Below are 17,102 nucleotides of genomic sequence, written 5' to 3'. Positions count from 1 at the left end.
ACATCTGATGAGCCCCAAATAGCTTTAAGGGGGGGGGAACCCCCACCACCTTCATAACACCCATAAAGCATACTAAATGAAAATGGAAACTATCACAGTACCCTGAACACCACCGTTGCTTCATTGACAAAGATTTATAATTTCCTTCTGACTGTTGGCCCCATTTGGCTCCTCAGCTAGGTGTGTATTTTTGAGGGATGATGCCAAGTACTTTCTTGCTTATAGAGGTGACTCTTGACATTTCAGTGTAATAATGTGAGAATGGTGGATATATTTCTCTGTGCTTTTGGATGAGACATATGAAAGCAGGAGTGCGCCTGCCACAAGTTGCCAAACAAATTTTGTGGTGCGGAGGGGGAAATATCCTCCACTTCCCAATAATAGCAAACAAGTAGCTTGTTTGTATACTGCTCCACTGTGGCATAGCTCGGAAAACATTCAATTCACCACATTTCCAAATGCCCTAGTTATAGGCAGCACATATAATAGGCTTGGAGAGGCTAAGCCTCCCCAAAATAATTTGCCCAAATAATCGGGGGGAAAAAAGCTGGCCATGAAGAGGGAAAAATGCTGGATGCATGTCGGCTCCCTTTGGAGGCTCATCATTAGCGTTGTTTTTCACTTTTCAGCAACACTCCATGCTGTGGCAGTGGGCACCTCTCTTCCTTTTCCTGCCTTTGCCGAGTGGGTTGCCTGGCTCCCCCTTGTCCTGCTGCCTGCCATCGGCCTTGCCATCCACCTGCTCATGGGCTCAGGCTGCCTTCCTGCTCCAGAGGGAGGCTTTGGTGCTGCCTATGCAGTTGGCCACCGCCCCTGCATTTGAAATCTGACACCGGTACTGATTTACTAGAGAGTTCAAATGAGCTTTGGAAAGCAGGCAGCCCGCCACCTTTGCACGTGAGTCTTCCTGTACATCATTTGGTTTAGTAAATACAAGGCAAAACCAGGGAGTACCGTCCCCAAACAAAAGACTCACGTGCCACCTATGGCCTAGTGTCCTGTATCCTCACATCTGCATCTTCCAGCAGTTTCTCTACAATTTCACCAGCAGCCAAGGATCTCAGTTATGTAATAATATGAAATATAAACATCCAACAAGATACAAAAAAATTATTCTCAACATCTTCAAAAGATCACAAAGATATTGGCCAAAGGGCTGTATGTATGGTTCATCTCATGGGCTATCTGGGCCACAAATAAAATCTCCTAATCATGCTTAAGGTGCATCATGCTGATATTAAGAACATCTACATGAGAATTCTGCAGTCTGTACATTCAGTGTTGCTGCATCAGTGCAGAAGTGTGGGATCCCCAGAACCAATAAATCAACAAGATGTTCAACCAGTCCCCAAAATGACAGAATAATCTGAGCACCAATAGTCATTACAGTCACTTAGTCTTACTCAACTCCCTTGGCTGTCACCGATCTATCCATGCAGTCACATGAACTGACATTCAGACGACACAGACATCTAAGTTTTCAAAAGTAGCTAGTGATTTTGGTTGCTAAATTGACATACTTTAAAGATGCTGGATTTTCAGAAGAAGCATGCTCAGCACTTTAAAAAATTGAGGCTCTTCTAGAGGAGATCTAATTGAGTAGCCAAAAACTGAGGCAGCCAAAATCACTAGCACCTTTTGAAAACTTAAGTCTACATGTGTCTTATGAATCCTAATGCATGTGGCTGCATGGATAATTCTTCTGAAAATGTAGGATGTAATGTTTAGAATAAGAAAGTCATTAATATGTGGGTCCCTCACATACGGTGTTTAAAAATCAGTATGATGGCAGAACTCCTTCCTTATTTGACTCCTTGGCTAGGTGTGTGATTTCTAGGGATGATGCCAATGATTTCCCTTCTCTGCTCTTGAGTCTTTATGCTGAAAGGTGAATCTTTTGACATTTCAGTATAGTGATGAGAGGAGCATGGATACATTTCCCCTTGGTTTCACATGAGATATGAGCAAACTAGATTGTATCCTTCAAAAGTGGAAGGGTGTCAGTGTTGGAAATGTCATTTTTATGGTAGAAAGGCTTTTTCCAAAGAGGAAGTTTTCTGAAGCATTTCCCCAAAACAGGATTCACCTGATCTCTTCTGGAAGATTGTTCCATAGCCAGATCCCCTCAACCAAGAATTCAGAATCCTGGCACACAGTAGCCTGGGAAAATCACCTCTGGAGAATATCAGAGATATAGGACTGTTATATTTATGGGTGTGAGGGATCTCAGGCCTCAAACCCAGGCCTACAGGCACTACTCAGGCCATAACTGCCACCCAAGGCCCTGATTCATCAGCAGCCTGTTCTGAGATCTGCACAGAGTCCAGGACAGTGGAGGGGAACTGGCTTGTCACCAGGTGGCAATCATAGAGTTACCAGGTGGCAGTTTGGCCAGTGGTGAAGTTTGGAACAGCCCTGAAGACTGCCTTAGATTGTGAGCCAGCTACAATGGCCCTGTGGGCTACTGGAGAGTAATGACCCAGTCATGTCTTCTTCTGTCTTTGACATACCAGCTGTGCCAAGGGCTCCTGTGGGGTGCTGGCTCTGCTTTTACTGGAGAGGCCCTTATAGCTGGCCAGGAGGTACTTCATAGCCCTTTATGCTAGCACAACCACAAATGGGCTCCAGGGTATGGATAAAGCTCCCTTATGTGAATACATCTCAGGGCAGAATTTAACCGTCATTTTAATTAATAGTATTATCCAGTGCTCTTGAATGTGACATCTTCTTCTTTCCTATTTTCATGTCTGACACCCAGAATCATTGAGGGCCTGATGCAACAAAATATGCAGCTTCTACTCTTCCTGTGGGAGACTAGGCCAGGCTGTAATGGAAATCAGCTTTGACTGCTTCCTCCTAACCTTGTTCAGGTTTCTGCAGTGTGGAAGCCAGATGCATTCTGGGATGAACTGAGATACCAGTCAATAAAGGACTCTAATCGTAACTGTACAGTGAGAATGTTCTGTTCCATCATGAGGCTAAACTCAGTATAAACAGTAAAACAGACTAGGAAAACACTGACATTCTTGGAACTCGACTGTGTGGCCTTCAACTCAACTGCCACGTTCTCTTGGGCAGGGCTTAGAGTTATGATGCTATAGCATCTGGAAACAGATGGCTGGACACGGGAATAGGCATCCAATTAACAGTGTCCTCTGTCAACCCCACCCCTCACTCCTTCCTGGTGGCTGGATTAGCTTACCCTCTCTCAGCGGTGATAATGTTCAGGCTGATTCAAACAAGATCTGGTTTGTTTGCTTGGACTGAAAGCAGCAGCTCTGGTAAGCAAGTCACAAAGGCTAGATCTAAAAAAGGACTTAGGCACCTATGTCCACCATTTAGGCACCACCGAGATCCTCAAAACTCCCACTCAGCTGTTCCTTCCCTTCTAGGTGCCTACATTTCCAAAGTTAATGCTCCCTGGGAAGCTGTGTTTCGGCATGCTGACATGCTGTGTTTCTGTCACAGCCACCTCAGTCTGGCCACCTAACCCCCAGCAGGATCCCCAAGCTAGATGTTCCCTCACCTATGCTGACTACAGGATCAGGACCCATAGGCATGTTCAGAGCATACCTGGCTCCACACAGAATAGCCAGGAGTAGATGGAGGAGGTAGAGGATGCCTCTCTTGTAATGTTTAGCGGTTAGGGCATTCACCTGGAATGTGGGACAGCCCAGTTTTGTTCCCTCCCTCCCCCTCCCCAGCCTGACGACAAGAGATTTCATTCCTCTCAAATGAGTGCTCTAACTCCTGGGCTATTCATATGCATTGGGCCAGAGAGTGGGAATGACTCTATAGTCCACTTCTTAGGGCACTCACCTGAACAGTGTTTAAATGCCTTCTCCACATCAGGTAGAGGGAGAATTGAATCTGGGTCTCCTATATCACAGGTGAGTGTATTAACCACCAGGCTAAAGGTTATGTGGAAAGCTACAGCCTTTCTCACATAAAATAGCTAACTCCAGCAGAGGGTTAATGAATCCCATGTGTAGCTTGGCACCTCCCTCCAGCCTGGACTTGGACACCTAAGTCCCTTTGAGAGGTGTGGCTTAGGACCCATCCCTCTCTTCACCATCTTCTATTGGCTAGCTTGGGCAGCTCTCTCTTTAGCATTCTGGCTTTTCTGGTTCCTATTTTAAAACCTCTCTCTCCTCCCGCAAGCATTGTGTAGGTATTCCAGGCACTTAATTCAGGGCTGTCGATTTCACTGGGTGGCAAAGCATTCAGAAATAAAGTGCTGCAACACTGAGCATTAACAATGCCTAAGTCTTTTTGTGGATCTAACAAAATGTCAATGGGGAACCTCCCTCTGGCCCAGCCAATTGGAGCTCTGGTAGACTGGGGTCAGCAGCATGTCTTCTTGGCACATTTTACAGTTGCTGGCGTAAAGTTTACAAACACATTTTTGTGTGTAGTGTTCTAGATGTAAAATTTTAATGTACTGAAGACAGAGAAGTAACTAAGACCTGCTACTTACTCTCAAGTATCCATTTGGAATTCTCTCTTCTGTTGGAGCAGAACTAGTTTAACCCATCTGTCCAACTTGGCCTATGGGAAATACATTAGAAAAAAATATTTTATATATGCAAATGACCTGACCACCAGCATCCTGGTTTCTATACAGAAATTATCATTATGATTAAAAATTTACCTGAACTTAATTTTCATTTGCATTCACAAAGTTTCCATATTTCAGCAAAGAGCTGGGAAACTCTGCGGCTATATATAAGTGACACTTCAGGCATATCATACTTATGATTCTTTTCGCACTACTGGTAACATTTTCTATCATCAGTTACACTCGTGCAATTCCGGTGAATTCAATGAAGGTAGAATTTGGTCCTTAGATCCCACAACATACTGCATAGTAAATAATGGAGAAGCAAGCAACATTACATCCACTTCTTAGAAATTCTGTTTGCAAGTTATACATGACATTACTTCTAGAACCTCATTATTCTGTGCTCTCTCACCCACCAGTTCAGATAAGCACTTAAACACATGCTTAATTTTAAATGTAAACGTGTGCCTAAGAGCAGTCCTGAACAGGGATGTTCTTCCTGAATTGAGGCCTCAAACACATAAAGCATAAATGTCCTTCAGCTCTTAGATTTGGCAATTTTGCAACAGAAAAGCTTCAAAAACAGACTGCAAAGAGAAACTGCTGAACTTGAATTAATATGCAAACTAGATACCATTAATTTAGGCTGGAACAGAGACTGGGAATGGCTGAGTCATTACACAGATTGAATCTATTTCCCCATGTTAAGTATCCTCACACCTCTTTTCAGCTGTCTGAAATGGGCCATCTTGATTATTGCTACAAAAGTTTTTTTTTCTTTTACTGATAACAACTCATCTTAATTAATTAGCCTCTTAGGGCTAGTCTACACTTACCTGCCGGGTCGATGCGGAGAGTTCGACTTCTCAGAGTTCGAACTATCGCGTCTAATCTAGACGCGATAGTTCGAACTCCACGCGTGCTCCGGTCGACTCCGGAACTCCACCACTGCAAACGGCGGTGGCAGAGTCGACCTTGGAGCCGCGGACTTCGATCCCGTGGCATCTGGACGGGTGAGTAGTTCGAACTAGGGTACTTCGAATTCAGCTATGCTATTCACGTAGCTGAATTTGCGTACCCTAGTTCGACCCCCCCTTCTTAGTGTAGACCAGGCCTTAGAGTTGGTAGGGCTACTCCACCTTTTCATGTTCTGTATGTATATATATATTCTCACTATATGTTCCATTCTATGCATCTGATGAAGTGAGCTGTAGCCCATGAAAGCTTATGCTCAAATACATTTGTTAGTCTCTAAGGTGCCACAAGTATTCCTGTTCTTCTCCTCTTAGGTTTGTATAGTTGTGTTGGATGAGTCAGCATTATCCATTAACTTGTGTTTACTAGGGGTCCAGTCCTACTCCCTTTAACATGCACATTACCACATTATCTATTTATATAGTTGATTATTTTAAAGGAAATTTCCTTACACACCATCTCTAGTCATAGGTTCTTTATTATTATTATTAATTACTTGTATTGCAAAAGCACCTAGGAGCCCCAGTCATGGACCAGGACTCCATCATGCTATAATCACAGAACAAAAAGATGGCCCCTTCCCCAAAAAGTTTACAATTTAAGTGTCAGACAAGAGAGAACAGACAAATACAGACAAACAGACCAATGGGTCCTCCTTTTTTAATCTATTTTCCCTTGCAGGTTCCATGAAAATTGAGCCTAGCATAACTTTTCATTACTATGTATAATGAATGCTCTAACCCAGCAGTTCTCAAACTTTAGCAACCCGAGGACCCCCATTTTGATTTAAATTTTTTTGCAGACGCCCAAGTCCCCTGCTCAGCCAGGCCCTGCTCCCACTCCACCCCTCCCCCCAAAACCCCACCCCACCTTTTCCTGTCCCCACTCCACCCCGCCCCTCCTCTTCCCCACCTCTTTCTGCCCCCTCCCCCAAGCAAGCCCCATCCCTGCTCTTCCCCTGCCCTCCCAACACCTCCTGCCCGCCACCGAACAGCTGTTCCCCGGTGAGCAAGAGGTACTGGGAGGGAGGGGGAGATGTTGATCAATGGGGCCGGCAGCCCCAGACATGATTCCACCCCCTCCCCTAAGCGTGCCTGTAGTGAGGTGGCCTGGCTCCCAGCCGCACCTGAGAGGGACGAGCCAGAACAGCCGCCTTGGTGGCATTGACTCACATGATTCTGCATCCTGGGAACCAGCAAGGGTTGCCAAAGAATCCTTGTTAACTTGTCATTACAAAATTTCTGTTTTGCCAACCTCTGCGGGGCAGATGCATGCAATCTTGGTATGTCAGCTCTTTCTTACAAGATGGAATCAGGACGAGATCATTAATTAATCAAGTTAAATGAGGAAAATCTCAAGTATTCTCTGTAAGCTATTCTCATCTGCCAATGGATCACAACTATATTTCTCTACTTTATCCCTATGTGGCTACACATTTGCTTATTTATAGGGGGAAAAAACATGTTTTTAAGGAGATAATTTGGCATACAGAAATAGACTTAAAATAAAGAGAGACACATCAGAAATAGTGAACCTGGCACACCACTTCCCTCTATATGATTCTGTGAATTTTAACTCAATTCAGAATTGTACAGGGAATAACTTCCCTGTCTTCTGCAGGACTAGAAAGAAGACTGACTGCAGTAACTTCGCGTACCCTAGTTCGACCCCCGACCTTAGTGTAGACCAGGGCTTAGGGCCCCGGGCTGGGACACAGTGGAGTGGGTGGGCCTGTGTCCCCCCCCTGCCACCCCACTCATGGGTGGCAGTCTCCCCCTTGCACCCACGATCAGGCATAGAAGCCTGGACTTACTGTTGTTTGCTCAGCTCCTGCCTGAGGACCTGAGCCCCTAGTCTGCTGTGTGTTTGCTCAGCCCCTGCCTGAGGGTCTGAGCCTCTGAACTACTGCTTGTTGCCCCGCCCTGACCTAGGGCTTGGGCTTTACTGACTTTGTTTGCTCGACCCCTGCCTGAGGGTCTGAGCCCCTGAACGGCTGTGTGTTTGCTCGGCTCCTGCCTGAGGACCTGAGCCCCTGAATGGCTGTGGGTTTGCTCAGCTCCTGCCTGAGGACCGGAGCCTCTGAACTATTGCTTGTTGCCCGCCCTGCCCTAGGGCTTGGGCTTAAGGGACTGTTTGTTTGCTCGGCCCCTGCCTGGGGTCTGAGCCTACGAACTACTGTTTGTTGCCCCGCCCTGACCTAGGGCTGGGCTTTAACTACTGTTGGTTTTGCTCAGCCCTGCCTGAGGGCCTGAGCCCGGGTACTACTATTTACTGTCCGGCCCTGACCTAGGGCTCGGACTCTGGAGACTGAACTGCTTACTAGCCTTGCTTAGTGAGGCGGCCTGGCTCCCAGCCGCACCTGAGAGGGCCGAGCCCCCACACCGGACTCTTACAGTGCCCCATCCCCGCTCCTCCCTCTCTCTCCCAGCACCTCCTGCACGTTGCTGAACAGCTGTTCCCTGGCATGCAGGAGGCGCTGGGAGGGAGAGGGAGACACTGATCAGCGGGGCCCACGGACACCCTGGAATACTCACGTGGACCCCCAGGGGTCCGCAGACCCCAGTTTGAGAAACACTGCTCTATTCATGTATGCATTTCCTCTCACTTTGTTTTATTATGTAAAAAATTGTGAATGAAAGATAATATTAAATAACAATACTCGATGATGATTCTACTAACAAAGACTTTAAACATATAATCTTTGATCTGGGTTTGGGCAGGAAAAAGTACTTTGACAAATCAATTCTGTCACAAAACATCAATATATACACTGCTGTGCTATTAAATTCACATCAGAAGCAAAAGTTCCCATGTGTTCAATGAGTATTTTGTAATTTCCGTAGCTTGTAGTGCCCTTTGCAGTTAACCATCACTTGCAATAAATAGTTTGTTTTAAGTCAAATAAAGATTCAATAACTCAAGGTTAGATAAATAAGGAAAAAGGTTGACACAAAATTAATAACCCAATCAGCCATTTGTACTTTGTGGGAGGAATAAAGTTCAAGGTCTTGCAAACTACTAAACAATTGCTTTGTAAAACATAGTGAAGAAAGGTAGTACCCGAGAGGATTTTTTTCAACTGCTGCATACGACTGGCCTTCTAAACACAATGGGCTGTTGTCCCTCCTCAACATTTCTATCATTATTTCCAAAGTATATTCAGAAAGATATCCTCACAGTTGTTAACAAAACTTCCCTTCTTCCCCCAATTAAGCGGCAAAGAGTTCTGTGGCACCTTATAGACTAACAAACGTATTGGAGCATGAGCTTTCGTGGGTGAATACCTACTTCGTCGGATGCATGTAGTGGAAATTTCCAGAGGCAGGTATAAATATGCAAGCAAGAATCAGGCTAGAGATAACGCGGTTAGTTCAGTCAGGGAGGATGAGACCCTCTTCTAGCAGTTGAGGTGTGAACTCCAAGAGAGGAGAAACTATTAACAATTAAATACATCAAATGGCAATGAAAACAGTACCTACAAAGATAAACCTTAAATAGATGCACAAACTTGTAGACTTTTACAGCACTCTGCCAAGTTATTATTTTGGAGGGGGAATCTCATTTCCTTCTCTTAGTAACTGCTCAGGATCTGTGTTGCAGTGACTCTCCAGCTGAGGAGAGCTGGCTGCCTTTCCCTCCCAAACCTATGGATGCCACTCAAAAGCCACGTAGAAGGAACTAGAGTGATATAAGGCACTCCAATCCCTCCCAGCTGAGCACTTGATGCTGGTTGTTTTGTAACACAGTCAGCACAGCTGACCCAGAGGAGAGACAGGGCAAGGCTCAGGCAGGGGCGGCTCTAGCCATTTTGCCGCCCCAAGCATGGCGGCACACCGTGGGGGGCGCTCTGCTGGTCGCCGGTCCCGCGGCTCTGGTGGACCTCCCGCAGACGTGCTGGAGCCTGGAGCCGCCCCTGGGCTCAGGACATGAACTCTGATAATGTTGCACCACCAGCCTAGCCGATTGGTCCAGTATTTGTATTTATCTTCAAATGTTTTGTAATCTTTTTTCCTTCTCTGTTATTGATTAATACCATAGCATAAAATCCATCTCTGGAGCAGTAACATGAGTGCATCTTGTCCATTCAGTTTTGTTCACCATGTTCCATGATGCATCCCAACATTTGCCATGTTAAAATACACCACCCTCACTTTTCTTATTTTATTATCATTCTTAATCTTCCGCATTCTTCCTTTTTCACTCAGATCTCATATATTTCTCAAACTGAATCAAGAACATCTCCTTGTCAAGAGCTCATTTTACACAGTTTGGCATATGACTGGGACTCAGACATTCTAATAATAAAATAAAATAAAATACATTGCAAGTAAAAGGTCCTTTCTTATGTCCATAGATGTAAGAGTGTGTGATTTCTTTTACAACAGAAAGCACAGACGACCTGAAATGCACATTAGATCAGCATATCCATTTGCTCCTCAGCAGCCCATAGGAATTGTTTCAAAATGTTATCACTGCAACAAGGTAATAAGAACAAAACTATTTTAGAACAATCTATGGCCAGGGTTACAACAAATAGGTTGTAGAATTGTTTAAAATATGGGGAAGTGTTTTGCAAAAACAAAACACAAATAAAACTGTCCCTGTTTTTTGTCCAAGAATTTTAAAATTCAAAATATATTGACCAGTGGCAACACCATCCTTGCTGTACAGTCAGGGACATCTACAGACACCGTGCACTCCATTGATGGAACCCTAGTGGGGAGATGTTGGAGGGCTAAAACACATATACCCTGAGCAGAACTCATGCACCCTCACTTGAAACTGGGGGGTTTCAAAGTGAGGACCAGCATGTATTCCCCCACCCTAAAATCCTAGGGTAGGTCTCCTTGTCGCTGCCACTAGTCAGGTTAAAGTGTCTGACACACTGCCTGTCCCCCAAGCTTCCCCTGGGGAACCCAGATTCAAACCCCTTGAATCTCTACACACAGGGAAGCAGCCCACTTCCCCCCTCTCTCTCTCCTAGCCACTTTGGAGAGATATACACCGAGTCAAATCCTTGACTCAACACAAAGAGGGACTCACTTCCCCCCTCCCCTTCCCTAGTCCTGGAAAGAGATACCTGATTCAAACTGCTTGAATCAAACCCAGGAGGAACTGCCTCTTCCCCCCTCCCCTTCCCCTGAATTTCCACAAGAGAAGGAATTAACCAAGTCCAAAGAAAAGAAAAGAATTTATTAAGAGAACAAAAAGAAAATACAGAATCTCTATGAATGCAAGCTGGACACTCATAGGGGATAACCTTATCAATCTCTGGAGAGAATCCCCCTCCCCCTTTTCTCAGTAAAAGCAATATCAGCAAACAGGAATAAAGCATTTCCTTTAGCAAACACACAATTGCAAATATAGAAATCAAATCATAAGACTAATTCGCCTTTCTAATTAATACTCACTATTAATTAGTAGAAACTACTCCAGGAGAACTTGGAGACATGACTGTCCTCTCTTAGAGCCAAAAAGAGTTCTCACAAAGAACACAAAGGCTTCCCTCCACAGAGATTTGAAATTATCTCGTCTCTGATTGGTCCTTTGGTCAGGTGGTCACCAGGTACTACATGTTAACCCTTTCCAGGGAAAAGAGACCTTAACCCTGATCTGTTTATTTATGACAGTAATATTATAAGAACATAAGAATGGCCCTACTGGGTGAGACCAAAGGTCCATCTAGCCCAGCATCCTGTCTTCTGACAATGGTCAGTGCCAGATACCCCAGAGGGAATGAACAGAACAAGTAATCATCAAGTGATCCATCTTCTGTCGCTTATTCCCAGCTTCTGGCAAACAGAGGCTAGGGACACCGTTCCTGCTCATCCTGGCTAATAGACATTGATGGACCTATCCTCCATGAATTTATCTAGTTCTTTTTTGAACCCTGTTATGGTCTTGACCTGCACAACATCCTCTGACAAGGAGTTCCACAGGTTGACTGTGCATTGTGTGAAGAAATACTTCCTTTTATTTGTTTTAAACCTGCTGCCTATTAATTTCATTTGATGACCCCTCATTCTTGTGTTATGAGAAGTAGTAAACAACACTTCCTGATCTATTTTCTCTACAGCAGTCATGATTTTATAGACCTCAATCATATCTCCCCTTAACCGTCTCTTTTCCAAGCTGAAAAGTCCCAGTCTTATTAATCTCTCCTCATACGGAAGCCGTTCCATACCCCTAATCATTTTTGTTGCCCTTTTCTGACCTTTTCCAATTCCAATAAATTTAAATTATATGCTATAATTTGGTCTGCCATATGCTTAAGCCCCTCCATCTTGATCTCCACTTCCTATTCTAAAGTACTGCCTATCATTATACTGTACAATCATTGGCTGATGAGTGAATTCTGACGTCATCCCCTTGTGAGGTGAAGCAGGGAGAGCAGGTCCCCAGTCTGTTCCTGATTGACTTTATGCCTGCATACCCTGAAAGTTTCATTCATCCAAAATTTTTCAATTTGTCCAAGAATTCATACCAGACACAGGATATTGGCTATTCTCTCCTTTTTGTTCCACTCATCGGGGAGCAAATACAATACCCAGTAATTTAGGCTATATCTACACTATGGGATGGGATTCCCAGCATGCATAGACGTACTTTCATCAAGCCAGCATGCTAAAAAGAGAAGTGTAGCCATGGTAGCTTGAGCAGTGACAGCAGCAGCACAAGCTAGCAGCCTTGAGTGCAAACCTACCTGAACCCCATGGGTATATATTTGGGGTGAAGCCCATGCTGCTGCTGCCACTGTCCATGCAGAGGTGGATTAAGCTTTTGTGGGGCCTGGGCCACAACAAGAGGGGCCCCCCTCCCCACCCCTTCCACCTGCGGTCCCACCCCCATTCTGCCCCTTCTGCATACGGCCCCACACCCTTCTGCCCCTTCCCCCAAGGGTGCTGGGGCTTCTCCCGCACACCCTGCCCAGCACTTCTGCCAAGGCTTCAGGCTTCCTGTGCCCCGCAGCAGATGTCTGCTGGGGCAGGGTGCCCATTTTTCTGGGGCCCTCCAATTGGCCAGGGTCCCTGGGCACGGTTCCCATCGGCCCATTGGCTAATCCACCACTGTGTCTATGCTACCACAGCTACGCTACTATTTTCAGCCTGCCAGCTCCATGAGAGTTAGCGTGGCAAGAGCTGAGAATCACCCCCCTAGGTCGTAGTATAGACCTAACCTGAGGTGACCTGCCACACACTGCAAATAGTGGGTGGAAAAAGCAAATAATTTGTGAGCTTCCCATAGCCTGGTGCAAACTTAAATACGAACATACATACATACCAAAAATTCATTTTGCAAAGTATTTACTAAAAAAACAAGGGTGCAGTTCATAAAACATTTCCACTAGTTATTTCTATGTCTCTGTTGCAATGATATAGTTTGGCCATGACAGATAGTTAGCTTGCGCCTCCTGGTGTTTTCCTAAGACTTGACTTTAAAGAACATGATGAATTTCCAGAAGGTAAATAAAAAGAAAACTGTAAAACATGTAGGGAGAAAATAAGAGATAATCGGTTTAATAAACCAGATAAATTGACTCCTGCTTCTTTTAGGGCTTAGATATGAAGAACATTGATCCCCTTGTAGGAGATTTTTTAGAAAGACTAATTTAAGACACAAGACAAATATATAATTTTAGAGAAGCTCACAGTTCATATTGCTTTCTCTCATCAGATGTGCATTAAAAAGTGACAGGTTTCAGAGTCGCAGCCGTGTTAGTCTGTATCCACAAAAAGAACAGGAGTACTTGTGGCACCTTAGAGACTCTCTCTTACTTAATTGGCCTCTCAGAGTTGGTAAGACAACTCCCACCTTTTCATGCTCTCTGTATGTGTATATATATCTCCTCAATATATGTTCCATTCTATGCATCTGAAGAAGTGGGCTGTAGCCCATGAAAGCTTATGCTCAAATAAATTTGTTAGTCTCTAAGGTGCCATTAAAAAGTGATGTTTCAACACAGTGCAGAGGAGCCATGCAATCATCCAGTAAGGGCTAATGTGAGTTAAATGATGCAGTGGACCTTGTGTGGGCCTTATGCATTAGAATGCATTTCACTGTGAATGAATAGACCAACTAATACCTCCCCAGTAATGTATTGGCATAACTGAGAGGAGTCTTATTGTTAGGTATTTAATTTGATGGGAACACAAATGCAGTTCTAGATTTGCCTCAGCAGATGCCCTCATTTGTGACCAATAATCAGTATTCTTTACAATTATTGTTAAAAAAAAAATAATTGGAGGTATACCAGTCTCCCGGAACGGGAAGAGACCTTGAAAGGTCATTGAGTCTAGCCTCCTGCCTTCACTAGCAGGATCAATTTTTGCCCCAGATCCCTAAGTGGCCCTCTCAAGGATTGAACTCACAACGCTGCATTTAGCAAGTCAATGCTCAAACCACTGAGCTATCCCTCCTCACCCCACTGTACAAGAGCTACAGCAATTACTAAAGAGCCTTGTAAAACAATAGCTTTTATCTCTAACAACAATAAGGACCAGACATGATTAAAAACAGCTTAATTCTGTTAAATAGTTTTTGGTGGCCACACAAGAAAATGGAGCCAGCTCACAATAAGTGAGCAATTGGCTGTTAAGTGAGGGTCTCATCCAAAACCCAGACTCCCATTAACTTCAATAGGCATTGGATCAAGCTTTAGTTCTCCCCTCCTCTGCTCCACAGAATAATTTAAACGTAAGGTTCCATTTCTGTGCAGAACATAGCTAGGATGGGAAATGGTGGTAGTCTTCCTAAAAAAAATCCCTTAAATCCATCACAATCCTAGAATATCTGGTATTCTCTACCACCTGGTATTAGAGGCTCAGTTCTTTCTTTTTCATGTCATATCCTTTGGCCTTGCTCACACAACAACCTTCAGCCTATTTCATCAGCAGCTGCCAGAAAGGTCAGCTCTAAACTAGTTTGCGATCTGATACATCATCACTAATTCTCAGTGTCTCTGTTCAGCCCACGATTTTTAGTGTCTAGCAGAGTAATGAATTTAAGTTCCCAGACTCATCTTTTTAAAGTGATGTGCAGGTTTCCTTGGAGGATAAGGATGGATAGATCAGATATAGGGTGATCGCACAGGGGAATAGGGTGTTTTTGTGTCTTTATCATTTACTGGTGTAAGTTAATTCAAGAGCACAGTGATTGTCTGGTTTCATCCACTTAGTAGTTGTTGGGGCATTTAGTGCACAGGATGAAGTATACCACATGTTGCAACAGTCCTTTGTAGGATCCATGGCCAGGACCGGCTCTACAGTTTTCGCCGCCCCAAGCAGCGCTCCGAATTGCCGCTGCGGACGGCTGGGGCAGTCCGTGTGCCCTGAGGGCCGCAGGCGCGTTTCCGTGGCGGCGGCAATTCGGCGGCAGCTTCTATGGTTAGCTGAAGCCGCCGCGGACAGCTAAACATAGAAGCTGCCGCAGAATTGCCACCCTAATGGCACACAGACTGCCCCCACTGTCTGCGGTGGCAATTCAGCGCGCTGCTTGGGGGCAAAACAACAGGGGCTGCAGCCCCTTGCAGATTGCTGCCCCAAGCACCAGCTTGGAATGCTGGTGCCTGGAGCCGGCCCTGTCCATGGCTCTTGAAATGTGTGTTGTGGGGAGTGTTGATCATTGTAGCCGTGGAGATATGGCTGCAGGTTTTGCATCTGTTGTTCTGGCAGGATCTAGCATCACTTTGAGTTGATTTGTCCTGGTCTGTGAGGAGCTTGCTTCTGATTATGAGCTTGGAAAGGTGGGGGTTAATGGGAAGGCCAGAAGTGGGGGTTCAGAAAATATTTCTTTCAGGATGGGTTGTAGTTGTTTCCTGATATCCTGCATGGGTTCCAGTGTGGGGTGGTAAGTAACAACTAGGGGTGTTCAGTCAGAGGGGGGTTTATTTCCGTATTGAAGCAGGTTCTCTCAGGGTATTTGGGTGGCCCATTCCATGATGCAATCTAGTCCTCTGGTGGAGTGGCCTTGTTTGATGAAGGTGGTTTTAAGTGCATTAAGGTGTATATCCCAGACTTTCTCCTCGGAACACTTTCTGTGGTATGTGCCTATAGATAACAGATTTCTTGGTGTGTTTGGGGTGATTACTGGATCTATGAAGGTAGTGATGATGTGGTGATCTGTAGGTTTCTTGTATATGCTTGTCTGTAGGGTTCCATTGTAAAGGTTGACTGTGGTGTTCAGGAAGTTGATGCTCATCTAGGAGTGTGCCAGAATGAGTTTAATGGATAGGTGACGGTTGTTGAAGTTGCGGTGGAAATCTATGAGGGAGTTTAAGCTGTCTGTCCAGAGGATAAAAATATAAATCACTGTATCTCAGGTAGATCATTAGTTTTGTGGTGCATTTGTCCATAAATCCTTCTTCAAGGTGGCCTATAAAGAGGTTGGCATATTAGGAGCCATTCTTTTACTCTTGGCAGTTCCCATGGTTTGGACAAGGTGTTTGTTTAATGTAAAATTGTTATGGATGAAGATGAGTTTAACGATATGTGGGGTGGGAATCTTAGGGTTGTCCATAGTCCTGTAAATATTTGAGGCAGCCAGCTATGCTGTCATTGTGAGGGATGTTGGTGTATAGGGAAGTGACATCTATGGTAACAAGAATGTTGTTCTGAGGGAGGTTGTCAATATTATGAAGTTTGTGGAGGATATTGGTTGTGTCCTGGAGGAAGCTGGCCCTTTGTGTGGTGAGTGGTTTGCGGATGGTTTCTATGAGTCCTGTTATTCCTTCAGTAAGAATGCCTTGCCCAGATATGATGGGTCTGCCTGCACAACACTTTCAAAAGACAAGCCTGGAAACTTAAATTCATTATGCTGCTAGACACTAAAAAATCATGGTCTTAATGAAGACACTGGATTTATGTTTTATTACGATAATCTGTAACCCACTCCCCCTTCCCCCTTTTTGTCCTATGACTGAAGAGGTGTCAACAAGCCACTCTACCTTGAATAATCCTTTACAATATGTGTTAACTACTTATGCTAAACAATCTTGCATTTTGCTGTGATAATGGGAGTACCTTTCCCAGATCTGAAGAAGTGCTTTGGGTGGCTCGAAAGCTTGTCTCTCTCACCAGTAGATGCTTGTATAATAAAAGATATTACCTCATCCACCTTGTCTCTGCAATATCCTGGGACCAAAACAGCTACACCTACACCACATCATTCTCAGTTAATATTTCATTTCTGCCAGAAGTTGACCCTAGCATGACCGTCTTCCTGTAAGCAGTTCAGAACACTACTCTTGTGCAAAGTAGACAGGACTCTCTATTCAAGCCTGTGTTTTCTGCTTGACCAGTCTTCTTTCCTTTCAATCCTCTGTGCAGTAGGTTATTCTAGAGTTCATTGCTCCTGGACTGCTGATACTGCTCAGCATGCATGTCATCTAGGCATGCTGTGCCCTGCAGAAGCAGAATGAGAGCTGCCCAGATTTTCCTAGAATGTACAGATATAAACGCACATAGGAGTTTGTGTTTCTCCAATACCTCTTCCAATCAGTTCCCCAAGGACTCTGTTCAACTCCAGTCTCATCACTCAGGTTTTGGCATACACGAAGACTACACATGTA

This window comes from Mauremys reevesii, linkage group 5, assembly GCF_016161935.1.
Source record: "Mauremys reevesii isolate NIE-2019 linkage group 5, ASM1616193v1, whole genome shotgun sequence".
Lineage (NCBI taxonomy): Eukaryota > Metazoa > Chordata > Testudines > Geoemydidae > Mauremys > Mauremys reevesii.
This window is presented reverse-complemented; position numbering follows the sequence as displayed.